The sequence below is a fragment of the Eretmochelys imbricata genome, chromosome 1 (genome assembly GCF_965152235.1).
Source record: "Eretmochelys imbricata isolate rEreImb1 chromosome 1, rEreImb1.hap1, whole genome shotgun sequence".
NCBI classification, from domain to species: Eukaryota; Metazoa; Chordata; order Testudines; family Cheloniidae; genus Eretmochelys; species Eretmochelys imbricata.
In genome coordinates this window covers 179,734,920-179,748,799 of record NC_135572.1, presented here as the reverse complement: position 1 = coordinate 179,748,799, position 13,880 = coordinate 179,734,920, and positions in this window count along the sequence as shown.

The window sequence follows — 13,880 nt, the reverse complement described above, 5'->3', positions numbered from 1 at the left end:
CATCTCTTACCTGCCACTTCCTCAACAGCTCCCTTCCTATTAGTAACATCCTGGGGTAAATGAAGGCAATAAACAGCTCTCTCTGAAGTTTGTATTAGCATCTTCCAGCCAAATTTTTTTTTAAGTTACCTTCCCTTTATGTTTTTGGAAATTATGCAGCTCCTAGAAATTACATAGGAAATCAGATTGACTTTAACCTGTAATGAGAACTGCTTAAATAATAAAAATGAGGAGCGGCATAAATTTTATTACAGACTCTGTATGAGTATATTGATTTTGTGCCAACCTCTGTTCTTCTCAGAGTTTTTGGTCACACAAATGAGGTTCCGGAAATGCAATGCCTGTATTTTATGAAATAAAATGTCTTATGCCATTTCAAGATGACCTTTTCAATATTTGATATTTTGGTGGGTTATCTGTTTCATTGCTAGGGGCTCTATTTAGATCTTGGTTTTAGCTGTCAGAACACTTTAATTTACCCCAAAATGTGATACAAACAAAAGCTAGAGATATTATTGAATTACTCAATGGTCCTTGTAACTCTGGGAAGTTGGGTGTGTCCTGGGCTGCTCATCACATATGATACATGTCTGCATAAAACCTCTATGTTGGCATAAAATTGTAATTGTAATTAAATTCAGCATTATAAGGTGTTCAGCAAATGCAGACCTCCAAGTGACCTTGGAGGGATTGGTTTGTTTCCATCAAACAAATCAAAATGCTGTATTTGCACAGTTCTAGCAAACTTATCTACCCATCCAAACACATCTAAATTGTTGGTGGTTGAATGAGCAACAGCAGCACCACTTAGCAGAGTCATTAGGTCATCATAATGTCACTAGAACATTTGCACTGGTTGAATATAGAGAGCCTGCCATATCTGGCAACTATCTTTGTTGAATCTGAGCAACTGTTGGCTAGTGCACCTGAGGGGATATTATTTCCCCCATTTTATAGATAGGAAATGGAGACACAGAGATTAAGGTAAAAAAAAAACAAACAAACTAACTTTGGGTACCCAATTTGAGATTACTAGAACCATATTTTGCAGAGTACTTGCATCAGAGCTGGCAAAACAAAAAGAAAAGAAAAGAAATAATTTGATTGCTGAAAAATGCAGTTTTGGTCAACTTGAAGCTATTCATGAATTTGACCCAATTAGTTTTGGCTGCAAAAAGGTTTTTCAAGGCCATCTTCACAAAAACATGTGTGTCCATCCCCATTATAACCTTTAGGACAATGATTAGGGCACTTGCCCCTCTCCAGAGCAGTGACTTGAACTCAGATCTTTCCCCACCCCCAGCTATGTGAGTGTCATAGCCACCAGGCTAGTCCGGGGTGCGCACTCTCCATCTCTCCTGTTGAAGCCTTCCCACTTCATATAACTACTTAAATAGTAATTGGAACAGGGACTTGGACTCTGGTTTCCTTCCCACAAGGAGAGTACCCTAACTGCCTAACTCTTCTCAATTGCTCCTGTTGAAGCTGTTCCATTTTGTATTACTTAGTTATTCATTGGTCCAAAGAGAGAGAAAGTAAGCATGACTAACTTGGAAATTAAAGAGCTCATGTAGGAGGTAGGAGATGTGGATTCAAATTCCTCCTCTGAATCAGGCAGTAACAAAACAAAATTCCATTATGTGACTTAATACTGATACCCACATGGCTCATCAGCAGGGTTGGAACCTTTAGATAACTCAGACCTCTACTACTTGACCTACTGGAATACCTATTGGGATCAGCTGTGAAGGGGGAAATGAGGTACAATTTACGGGCTGGGGGGGTTCCCACAAATATTTACTGACCACAGAGGAGTGGGGAGAGACTGGAATCTTGGGTTCCCTTTCAGGTCTAGAGGGTAGTGTTCTCTAGGGGAAAACAAACTCTTCTGTCTCCTTTCCCCCAACCTAGACCTCCTTCTGTCCCAACCCCTTCAATCTCGCTCTCTTTTCTGGTTCCTTGTCCTAGTCCCATTTTCCTTGGGTACAGAGTCTCTAACTCCACACTTCAGAGTTCTCATCCCAGACTTGGTCTCATTACTCAGTTAGTCCCAAGTACCACCACCAAGCTCTCCATTTGAGAAGGCCATCATCCCCTGCCCTGAACACCCCCACTTATCTTCACTGATTTCCAGTCCCAGCTTCCCCACAGCTCCCAGTTCTAGTCTCCCCACAACTCCAACTCAGTTTATCTCACCAGATTCCTCACCCCAAACTGTCCCTTTCCCTCCATTCAGTCCAGTATATGTCCCCCTTTGCATTCAAATCAGGCAGCTTCCTCCTCCTTACTAGCTAGGCAGTCAGAGGGCACAGGGGAGACAGACTCCCTGCTCTCATTTACAGTGCCCTGACTTACCCTGGTTTGGAGCAGCAATTAAATCCAGATTTGCCTCTGTAGCCCCAGGCTACAGCATGCTCACTCTATGAGGGATACACAGGTACAGACTGGTCAGCGACAGGAACTCTGAGGGTTGATGCATGCTCATTTGCTCTGTGGAGATGCAGCATGCGCAGTGTGTTCAGTACCAAGAGCTGAGTGGTACAAGTATTCTCACCAAGGAGAGCATCTCACCGAGATTTTAGATGCTGAAATGCAACAAGACTCTACTGATCACATAGAAACTGGGATTTTTTTCCCCCAAAAAAGTTTATAACTTGCCCAAATGTAAGAAGATTTTTCACAGGGGTGGCAAAAGATGGATCACCGACACCAGTGCCAAATTTCTACTTCCTGCTCCAAAATATCGGGGCGGGGAAGGGAGAATTTTTTAAACATGGGCAAAACAACATAGTTTCCCCAATGTTGGTTGCTGGAAATAGCAGAACCACTGTGGCTGAAATTTTCCAAAAACATTCAGCCAGAGGCAGAGACTTTGTATGAAAAATTTCACCCAAGTAGTTATAATTTGACATAGTTATAATTAACTAACACAGGGTCTTAAAATGGGATGTGTTGGGCAACTTTAACAAAAAGACAGAACTAGCAGCCACACCCTAACAGAAGCAACTACAGAAAAGGGAAAGGTTTGGTCCCAAAAATTTGGGGTTAGAATTTTTTTGACCAGCTTTTCTAAACATGGCATAAAATCTCCATGAGGGGAAAAAAAAAAAAACAAAAAAACACCAGAAAGGGTCTCTCTCTCTGTGAATCCTACATCTTAAATTCTATTAAATTACTGCCCCCTAGATAGGCCGACTTCTTACAAATAAAGATGAAGTTTTTAGGAAACTGAACAACAGCTATTTATATCACATGCTTTTCCACGTACTAACAAGAGAAAATGTTACCCTTTTAATGCTTTCAGGATAATTCTCAAATCATAATGAGAAAGTAAAATAGTGAAACTACAGCTGTTCATAAGATAGTGTCAAGATAGTAATCATTTAGCCCTGATCAGATATAATCCTTTATTTGTATCCATACTGTACAATTATTTTCCATTGATTTATTAAATGAGAATTACCTTTCAAGTCTGTAATCACACTTTCAACTTCAAAATGTCTCTTAATGCACAGAAAGCTAGAATGGGTGACTCCAGATGTTTTAGGGACACCATTCTAGTCAGAGATACCTAAAACAAAGAGGTCTCTACATAGTGTCTTTTAATAACTTTCATACTCACAAGTACACTAAGCTACTGGACCAGATCCTCAGCTAGTGTAAATCAGCATACCTTTGTAACAGAGTTACCACTCATTCCTAGTGCGCCTTGCTATTAGTCAAGATGAGTTATTCAGCCCCAACCTCTGGGTGTCCCGAGCCTCTGAGGGCCAGAAGCTGGAAGTGAACAACAAGGGATGATTGCCTGTTCTGTTTATTCCCTCTGAAGCACCTGGAATTGGCCACTGTCAGATGACAGTCTAACTGGCTAGATGGAGCATTGATCTGAGTATGGCCATTCCTACCCCTCCTTTTGTCTAGATCTGGGAAAGCAATTCTCAGCATAGGATTCTCCTTCTGCTCTCTGCTAACTCTGCAATAGTCTCTCTTCTGGTAACATATCTCTCTGGCCAGGTCACCATTTAGTCATCTCTTCCAGGGGTATGAAATCCAACAAGACCCCTGTCCAAATACCATCTCTAAACAGTGAGTTTCAGGCTCTGTGCCACTATACCATGGCTAACGGGGAGCCCAAGCCCACCTGCTATGCCAGGTTCCAGCCCAGGAACTCTACAATGTTCAGTCTAGGTGTTCTCAATCCCTGTTGCCATTTCCCTGGGTTCTCTCTCTTCTTGCCTGTTTCTGAGTTTATCACTGAAGCTTACTCTGCTGCCTCTGGCTAAAGTGAGCTGTAGCTCACAAAAGCTTATGCTCAAATAAATTGGTTAGTCTCTAAGGTGCCACTAGTACTCCTTTTCTTTTTGCAAATACAGACTAACATGGCTGCTACTCTGAAACCTGTCACCCCTCCTAGCCTCTTACCAGACTCCTTCAAGCAGGATCCCAGGGCTTACTCTCCCACTAGGCTTCCTCCTTGCTCCCAGCAGCCTCTGTCTGCCTAGAAAGCAACCACACACTCCTTCCACTGATACTCCCTCTGCTTGGGGTCTCCTGGCTTCATATAGCTCTCCCAGCCCTTCCCCTGCTAGGCTTCACTCTCAATTAGCCCTGTCTCTCCTCTCTCACAGGTGATACCAGGTAACCCAATTGGCCTCTCAGGTTTTTGTTTACAGGGCTGGTATGGGATGCACATCCCAAAACAAGCTCCCATTAGAGTTTTGGTCTCTCTCACACACAAAGATGTTGCATTCCTTAGTTATAGAATAGACCGATATCCCATTACCAGGAGTATTGCTTTTGAGAATGATTCTGTTGGGAAAGGAGACATTCACTACCATCAAAGTGAGTAGGGGTTTGGAGACCTGATTTATTCGCAGATCAAAAAGGTGCTAAGTCTAATGACAGCCATGTTACCTAAAAGTTCCCCTGCCTTGCATGGAATTTCTTGCTTTGCAGAATGAATTCTATTCATTACTATTGAGTCAGTGTGGAAAAAAAGGCACATTCTTCCTGCAGGCAGGCAGACTTTTATGTGACATGGACTTTAACCTCTGAGCATGTAGCTAGACTTCTGAGGAGCTAGTTACAACATTTCAAAAGTATCATCCTTAAAAAAATTTCAGAATACATGAACAAAAATGCAGGCATATAAGCAACTGTAAAACCCTTCCTGCAGGGAAACTACAGTGGAAGGAATCTAGATTAGCCTTTAGATCAAATGGTTTGAAAACATGTAATACCATTTTGGATTAATTTAGGGTTTACTTACAGGGGGTAAACAGACTCTTCTTTAAAAGCTGTTGCATGTCCTCAGCAATACCCTGGAGGGTTAGGAAAGGTCTAGACAAGTGATTTTCAACCATTTTTCATTTGCAGAGCCCTAAACAATTTTGAATGGAGTCACAGACCCCTTTGGAAATCTTAGATATAATCTGCAGACCCGCAGGGTCTGCGGACAAGAGTTTGAAAACCACTGTTCTATGGTAATGACAACCTTTAGCGGACTGCTTAGATATAGTCCATAGACTGCGAGAAGTTGAAAACCACGAGTCTAGACAGAGACAAAAAGGCAAAGACCTACTTAACAATGGAATGTTAAAGTGGAAGACAGCTTGGGTAAAAGTGATCATGAAATGATAGTTTGTGATTCTAAGGAATGGTGGGAGGGAAAACAGAACAATAAAGATAATGGATTTCAAGAAGGCAGACTTTAGCAAACTAAGGGATTTGGTAGGTAAGATCTGATCGGAAGCAAGTCTAAGAAGACAAACAGTTCAAGAGAGAGAGTTGGCAGTTTTTCAAAGAGAAATTTTTAAGGGCACAAGAGCAAACGATCCCATAGTGTAGGAAAGATAGAAAGTATGGCAGGAGACCTCCCTGGCTTAACCAGTAGATCATCAATGATCTAAAACACAAAAATAGAGTCCTACAGAAAGTGGAAAGTAGGTCAAATTATGAAGGATGAATATCAAAAAACAACCCAAGCATGTAGGGACAATATTAGAAAGGCCAAAATGAGATTAAACTAGCTAAACACATAAAGAGTAACAAGAAAACATTCTACAGATGCATTAGAAGCAAAAGGAAGACCAAATACAAGGTAGGTCCATTTCTCAGGGAGAGTGGAAAGACAATAACATAAAATGTGGAAATGGGAGAAGTGCTAAATGTCTTTTTTGGTTCAGTTTTCTCTAAAAAGGTTAGTAGTGATCGGATGTTTAACATACTGACCGCCAGTGAAAATGAGGTAGGAACTGTGACTAAAATAAGGAAAGAAAAGTTAAAAATTACTAAGACCAGTTAGATATCTTCAGGTCAGCAGGGCCTGATGAAATACATCCTAGAATACACAGGGAGTTGAATGAGGAAATATCTGAGTCAGTAGCGATTATTTTCAAAAATTCATGGAGGACAGGCGAGATTCCAGAGGACTGGAAGAGGGCAAATATAAAAAGGAAAATAAGGGCAACCGAGAGAACTACAGACCAGTCAACTTAATTTCAGTTCCTGGAAAGATAATGGAGCAAATAATCAAGCAATCAATTTGCAACCACCTAGAAGGTAATAAGGAGATAACAGTTAGCATGGATTTGCCAAGAACAAATCTCATCAAACCAACCTAATAGCATTCTTTGACTCGGTAACAAGCCTCATGGATGGGGCGGGAAGGGAGTGATAGATGTGGTATATTTTGACTTTAGTAAGGATATTGATACTGTCTCACATGACCGCCTCATAAACAAACTAGGGAAATACAACCTAGGTTGAGCTACTATAAGGTGGGTGAATAACTGTTTGGAGAACTGTTCCCAGAGAGTAGTTATCAGTGGTTCACAGTCAGACTGCAAGGGCACATCCAGTAGGGCCCAACAGGGATTGGTCTTGGGTCCAGTTCAGTTAAAAATTTTCATAAATGATTTAGCAAATGGTAGAGTGCACATATAAGATTTGCAGACAATATCAAGCTGGGAAGGGTTGCCACTGCTTTGGAGCATAGGATTAAAACTGACAATGGACAAACTGGAGAAATGGTCTGAAGTAGGCATGTTGAAATTCAATAAGGACTAATACAAAGTACTCCACTTAGGAAGGAACAATCTATTGAACACATACAACATGGGAAATGACCACATGGGAAGGAGTACTGTGGAAAGGGCTGTGGGGGTTATAATGGATCACAAGCTAAATATGAATCAACAGTGTAACACTGCTGCAAAAAAAGTGAACATCATTCTGGGATATATCAGCAGCAGGGTTGTAAGCACAGGGCCATCCCTACCCATACGCAAAGTACACAGCTGCGTAGGGCACCAGGAAATTTGGTGCCCCAAATTTCCTGGTGCCCTATGCAGCCGTGTGCTGCTCTAGCCCCTGCTCTGCCTCTTCCCCCATGGCTCCAGCCTTGCCCTCACTCTCCTGAGGACTGCAGCAGGGTCAGGTGTGCACTCACCGGCGGCGGGAAGTGCAGCAACCCGACCCAGCTGCACCACCGGGGAGTGCTGGGGGGCGGTTCCCCCCTGCCTCCCAACCTTTCCCCCCTCCCCCCGCGGGGGGACTGCGTAGGCCCCCAGAATGGCTAGGGACAGCCCTGTGTAAGCACAACATGAGAAGTAATTTTTCTATACTACTCTTTGCTGAAAAGGCCTCAACTGGAGTATTGTGTCATGTTCTAGGCACCACATTTAAGGAAGGATGTGGACAAATTGTAGAAAGTCCAGAGAAGAGCAACAACGATTATTAAAGGTCTAGAAAACATGATCTGAAAGGAAAAACTGAAAAAAACCTGTGTTTGTTTAGTCTGGAGACGAAAAGAATGGTAGTTTTCAAGTACATAAAAGGCTGTTACAAAGAGGGTGAAAAATTGTTCTCCTTAACCTCTGAGGATAGGACAAGAAGCAATTGGCCTAAATTGCAGCAAGGGAGATTTAGGTTGGAGTTTAGGACACACTTCCTGTCAGGGTGGTTAAGGTCTGGAACAAACTGGAATCGCCGTCATTTGAGATTTTTAAGAACAAGTTAAACAAACACATGTCAGGAATGATCTAGTTATTACATAGTCCTGCCTTGCATCCAGGGGACTGGACTAGTCCTATTACGGTCCCTTCCAGTCCTACTCTTCTACGAGTCTTTGTCACTTTTGTGAAATTCAGGGACACCTTAATGACTAGGAGGGGATGAATTTGCTGTATGACAACAGTGAAGAGTGACAACAAAGACTGCCAAATGGGTGGACAAGAAAGAAAGAAAGAAAGAAAGAAAGAAAGAAAGAAAGAAAGAAAGAAAGAAAGAAAGAAAGAAAGAAGGCTTTTAAGGAAGGGCAAGAGAGATACCGCTTGGCTCACAGAGTTTCACTTCCATCAGAGGTACCCTCATCTGGAGTAAACCATAGCTGGGGATTGTAGAGATGACGACAGCCACAAGTTCAGCTTATTGGACATCATACCAAAAAATGGATAGAAATTACCCAAAAATTGTACAGAGTAATCTCACTGCATAAACTGATATGAATACTTATGCTGTCCCTTTAAGAAAAAATGGTAGGGGCTTGTAAATAAAGAAATGAAAGATGTTAATGGAAAAAACAAAAGATATAAAATAGCCAAGATTCCTGAACCATGGTCTGTGAAGAATTGGCTGGTCACACTGTGCTGGATCTTCTCCTTGTGCCCAGCTGCCAAATCATATTAAAAGAAGCTAAGAATGCATTAAATACCTCCTAATATGAATTTCCATGTAAGCAGTTACTGTTGAGGTTACACAAATACTACATGAATAGGGGGGTGGTTAATGTGATCCTGAAGTGCCCATGAAACAGTTTTGCTATTAAATTGTAATACACACTCCAAAAAATATTTGAGAACCTTTCTATCATGTAATGGAAGGAGTGAAGGAAAAGAAATATCCCTGGGACCATGTGATGACTGGCTTCTTTTTGCATTTAGGTAGCTACATGGAGGGGCTGGGAAGGGGAAGAATCCTTCCCCTCAGGTAGCTCCTGTAACCTGGATGGATTAAATATGTTCAAATGCTTATATACACCACTTTCCTGCACCTCAACATAACTCTTTCTGAAAAATGGATGAACAACGCTAACTTTAGGTCATATGAACAGCTGCTAGTCACCTTCCAAGAGAGTATTCCACACTTTCTTAATGTGCAAACAATTACATTATTAGAAAGAAAGGGATAAAGGATGGCCCACTGGTTGGGTCACTCACCTGGGACTTTAGACACCCAAGTTCAGTTTCCTGCTCTGTCACACACACTTCCTGTTTGACTTCGGCAAGTCACTGAGGACATGTTTACAATGCTCCACAATTTACACTGTTTGGGGTGTGAACAACTGTCAACACCAAAGTGCTGCACTGTGACTCTCCCATGTGGATACTGGGGGCATGAACCAAAAAGTGCCATGACTGTAGTCCTCTTCAAACAGGACTACATTAATGCGAAGTAGGAACCTTTTAGCTCATGCCTACAGTGTCGACACAGGGGGAGTCATAGGACAGCACTTTTGGTGTTCACTGCTATTGACCCCCCCTAGTAGTCCAAACTGCAGGGGAGCATGGTACTGTCCTCAGTCTCTCAGTGCCTCCGTTCCCCATCTGTCAGATAGGGATAAATAGCACTTCCCTACCTCACAAGAGTGGTGTGAGGAGACATACATCGATGTTTGTGAGGTGTCAGATACTCCAGTAATGGGGGCCAGATGAGTATAATAGAAAGATATAGAAACCCATGAAATACTCAGAACACTTTTTTTTAAGCGATGAGGTAGAAATTTTACCAAGGAATTCTCCCTCTGCAGACTTTCACAGCTGCAATTGCAATGAAACAGTTCAGCATAATATTCACACTACTTTACTTTAGCACACCCATATAATCACACTTTTCTCCTCTGATCTTCAGAGATTGTTTTTACACTTTTGGGTAACAAAATTTTGGACTCTTCAGAACTGGCATGAAAACTGCAGAAACTCTGGTGAGTACAGCTCTATCTAGCAGATTTAGGCTTGATTTGGCCTCTTCAGTTCATGTGGTCAGATAGAAAATCTTGCCTGATGTAAAAATGTTACAGGTTTGAGACATCAGCATTCCTTGGACTCTCAGTAGCTCCATAACATATTGCTCTCCCAACCTGGGCTCTTATTGGCCAAGCCCTCAAGATAAGGATTTGTAAGACATGCAGAAGTGCTTGCCAATATTTATTTAGCTTTTGCATATTCGCCAAGCCAAGCAATAGCATTGTCTGTGGTGAAGTGGAGCTCTCGGAGCCCACCATTGAATTTGGTTAGCAAGCAGTCCTTGACAATGTGTCGTATTGTTTGATCTGCACCACAGCTGCAGGTTGCTTGCCAATAATGATGACATTCTATGCAGCTTCAAGAAAAAAACTACCACACCCTTCTTCTGGACTGAGTCTGGGCACTTCCAGCTGAGTCCACATACACTCACATTGCTCTTCTCCGTTTATTTGGGCTAATAAAATAAAATAAGATAAAATACTGCAGTAGAAAAGCTGTGAGTTACACTCTCTTGAGATTACGCCAGCCCAATGTCTGAGGTTGGATCTGGAGTCCTTAATATAAATCCTCTAGAGGCACAAGATGAGAGGAATCTGCTCAGCAAATTGCCGGCCCCTTCCCCTAGCATGACCACGTCCTGTCCCTTGCTGACCTCTATACTCCTGTACACAGAGTCCCCCTATAGAACTGAGCTCAAATTTAAACAATCCACATCCTCGTTAAAAGTCTGCCTCCTCAAACCAACTCTAGTTAATCTAATTGTTGGTATTATCAAGAAACCAACTGTATGCCCTATCAGTATTTGCTGTAACTGTCTGATGTGATGGGAGCAAAGTCAAAGAACTTTGCTGGAAATTTTCACAGACATAAATGGCAGTTATGTGCCCAACTGTCCTCAATGCACCCAACTTTCCCTCCTTTGTATTAATTGCAATTCTTTTAACTGTAAGTGGTATAGTACTCCAACGGATGATGGGGACAAATTCTAAGGTTCATGTCTTGGATATGGAATCTGATCTGGACCACAAATATCATGTTGAATGAAGCTAGGTAAAGACTAAAAAGAAAGACAAATTCTTAAATGCATGACATTGTTGAAAAGCTATCTAGACATACCTAGATGCAGACAAACTTTCATTGATCCTCGTGCTTTACCTATCAGTAGCCTACTAGTTTAAATTTTTGGACAAGTTTAGGTGCTTTTAATATCTATTGGTAGGGTGACCAGATACAAAGTGTGAAAGTCGGGACAGGGGGTTGGGGGTAATAGGTATCTATATGAGAAAAAATCCCCAAATATCGGGACTGTCCCTATGAAATCAGGACATCTGGTCACCCTATCTATTGGTATGAGCACAGAACTAGTAGCAAAGAATTCCTGAATTCTACACCCAACTCTTGCTGGCTGCCTTTCAGAAGGGGACTTACTTTTGTTCTTTCTATCAATTTTCCCATGTGTGGAATAGAGATAAGTCTACTTACTTATACTTGCCTACTTTACAGAGGACTCATGAAGACACCTTAGTCAAGCTTACTAAAACAATTAGCAGAAGTAAAGAATTAAGTAAAAGGAAAATACTTAACTGAAATTAGATTAATTTTACAGAAGCAGCATTAATGCCATTAAGCAGCATTAATAATATGGGTTTCTAATATGGATCTTATTATGACTGGATTCTATGTGCTATGCTAACATCAAAAAGTCATTTTTGTTTTGTATTTTTACATAGAATCAACATAAAAAAAAGTAGTACTCCACCTCCAGTGCACCAGAAAGGAGACTGGCAGTATTATCAAACCCAAACATTCAAAAATCATGAATCAGACCCCCCAAAATTCTGACACAGTGATTTAAAAAATCACAAGTGTTGAGTTCTTTTTACTTGCCTTTTAGGTTTTGAGCTTAGACGTTCTTGTTAAACCCTGGATTTCTGCTGGAAATGGCCCACCTTGATTATCGTACACATTGTAAGGAGGGCGATCATTTTACATAAGCTATTACCAGCAGGAGAGTGGGGTGGGGGGAGAGAAAACCTTTTGTAGTGATAAACACCCATTTTTTCATGATTTGTGTGTTTAAAAACAAACATCTTCTGTATTTTCCACAGTATGCATCCAATGAAGTGAGCTGTAGCTCACGAAAGCTTATGCTCAGATAAATTGGTTAGTCTCTAAGGTGCCACAAGTACTCCTTTTCTTTTTGAGAATACGGACTAACACGGCTGTTACTCTGAAACCTTTAAGAGGTATGTTTACAAGTTTTTTTACCATAAGAATGAGGGCTAGAAAATTACTTTTTAAAACGTTGTTGTTTTTTTTCAGATAACAACATGACTCCAAGTGATAGGACTTCCAGAAAAAGACCAAATATCAGAAAATTCACAATAAAATTATGAGAGTTGGCAACACTGTGGTTCATGTACTCATGGAGGAAGAAAAACTAGTGGCATAGGACAATCCCTGAAGATGAAGCTGCAATTATTGGGTGTTATGCATGAAAATGGGGCCTGGAGAATGGTTAAAAAGATAACAATGGCATAAAACCAAAGCATCTCTTACTATGAAGTCTCCCAAAGCATAAATATTTCAAATGAAAATGACATAGTTTGAAACCGTTATCTATTTTGAGAGTAATTGTCCTGTAGGGATCAGTATTGCACTCTTCACTATAATAATAATTTAATTGGCTTTCATAAAAAGTATATAAGTTGTAAAAGAAGTACATTGGATTTGTTAATAGTGCTCCTTTTCCAAAAGCATGCCAGATCAGTTCAGCAACAGAATGAGTTCAAGAACAACAGAAATGGAACAAAAAATAGACATAATTATTCAATTTTCAGTACAAATCTAAATTTGCAAGTTTCTGCAAAGAAATGAGTATTACAAACCAATACATTTAGAAGGAAAAAAATAAGGCAAGCTCCAACAAGCTGCCTAAATCTACAAATTCTCAATTATTGTGGAAAATAGAAAGGGACAAGACAGAGAAATTGAAATACTTATCTGTGACTTTGAAAGGAAGAACTATGATGGCAAGGGAGTTTCATAATAGTAACAGTGTCTTCCACCTTCAGGTATTTGTTTCAAATCCAGCCTAGAATGACAGTAACTTATAAGTTATAATGATCTGATGGCTATTCAATAGTGTATGTGAAATGGGTTTTGTAGACCGACATTCATGTCAACAGAAATGGTACTAATTAGCAGCCTTTGTAGTAGTCTGATATATTGGAGGACCATGTAGATGAAACTACCCTCTCACCCCCCAGGACAATGATGTGATGTACATGCAGGGTGATTTGAAGAAAAAACTTCCACTGCCCATGTACTTCCTTTTCTGTGGATGAATAGAGGACTACTGTGTTTGAGGAATAAGAGATTCTGAGTCTTGGAGACTGAATTCTTCAAGGGCCAGACTGTGAAAGCCTTACTCATGACGATGAGCACTTACTCATGTGAGTAGTCTCATTGGCTTCAGTGGCACTGCTCGCACGAGTTAGTGCTCAATGACATAAAAGGGCTGCATAATCTGGGCCAAAATCAGAACGTTTTTTATTTCTGATTCATACAGACATTAAAACATTTCAGTTAAACAATCTGGTCACAGAAGAAGCATCTTATTGAGTCAAATTCTTCTGTGGTGCGAATGATCTGATGTCACTTAGGTTATATATTTGCCCCATTATGTGGACAGGCATTTGAAATATGCCTTGAAGGCCAAACCCAGAGGTCCTTATTCAGTTTTTACAACAATTTTACCCAGATCATATTTAAGCAATCTCTTCAGGAGGAGAATAATCAGTTGGCAGTCTCACCCTGCACCTAAGATAGTATATACACACACACACACACGCA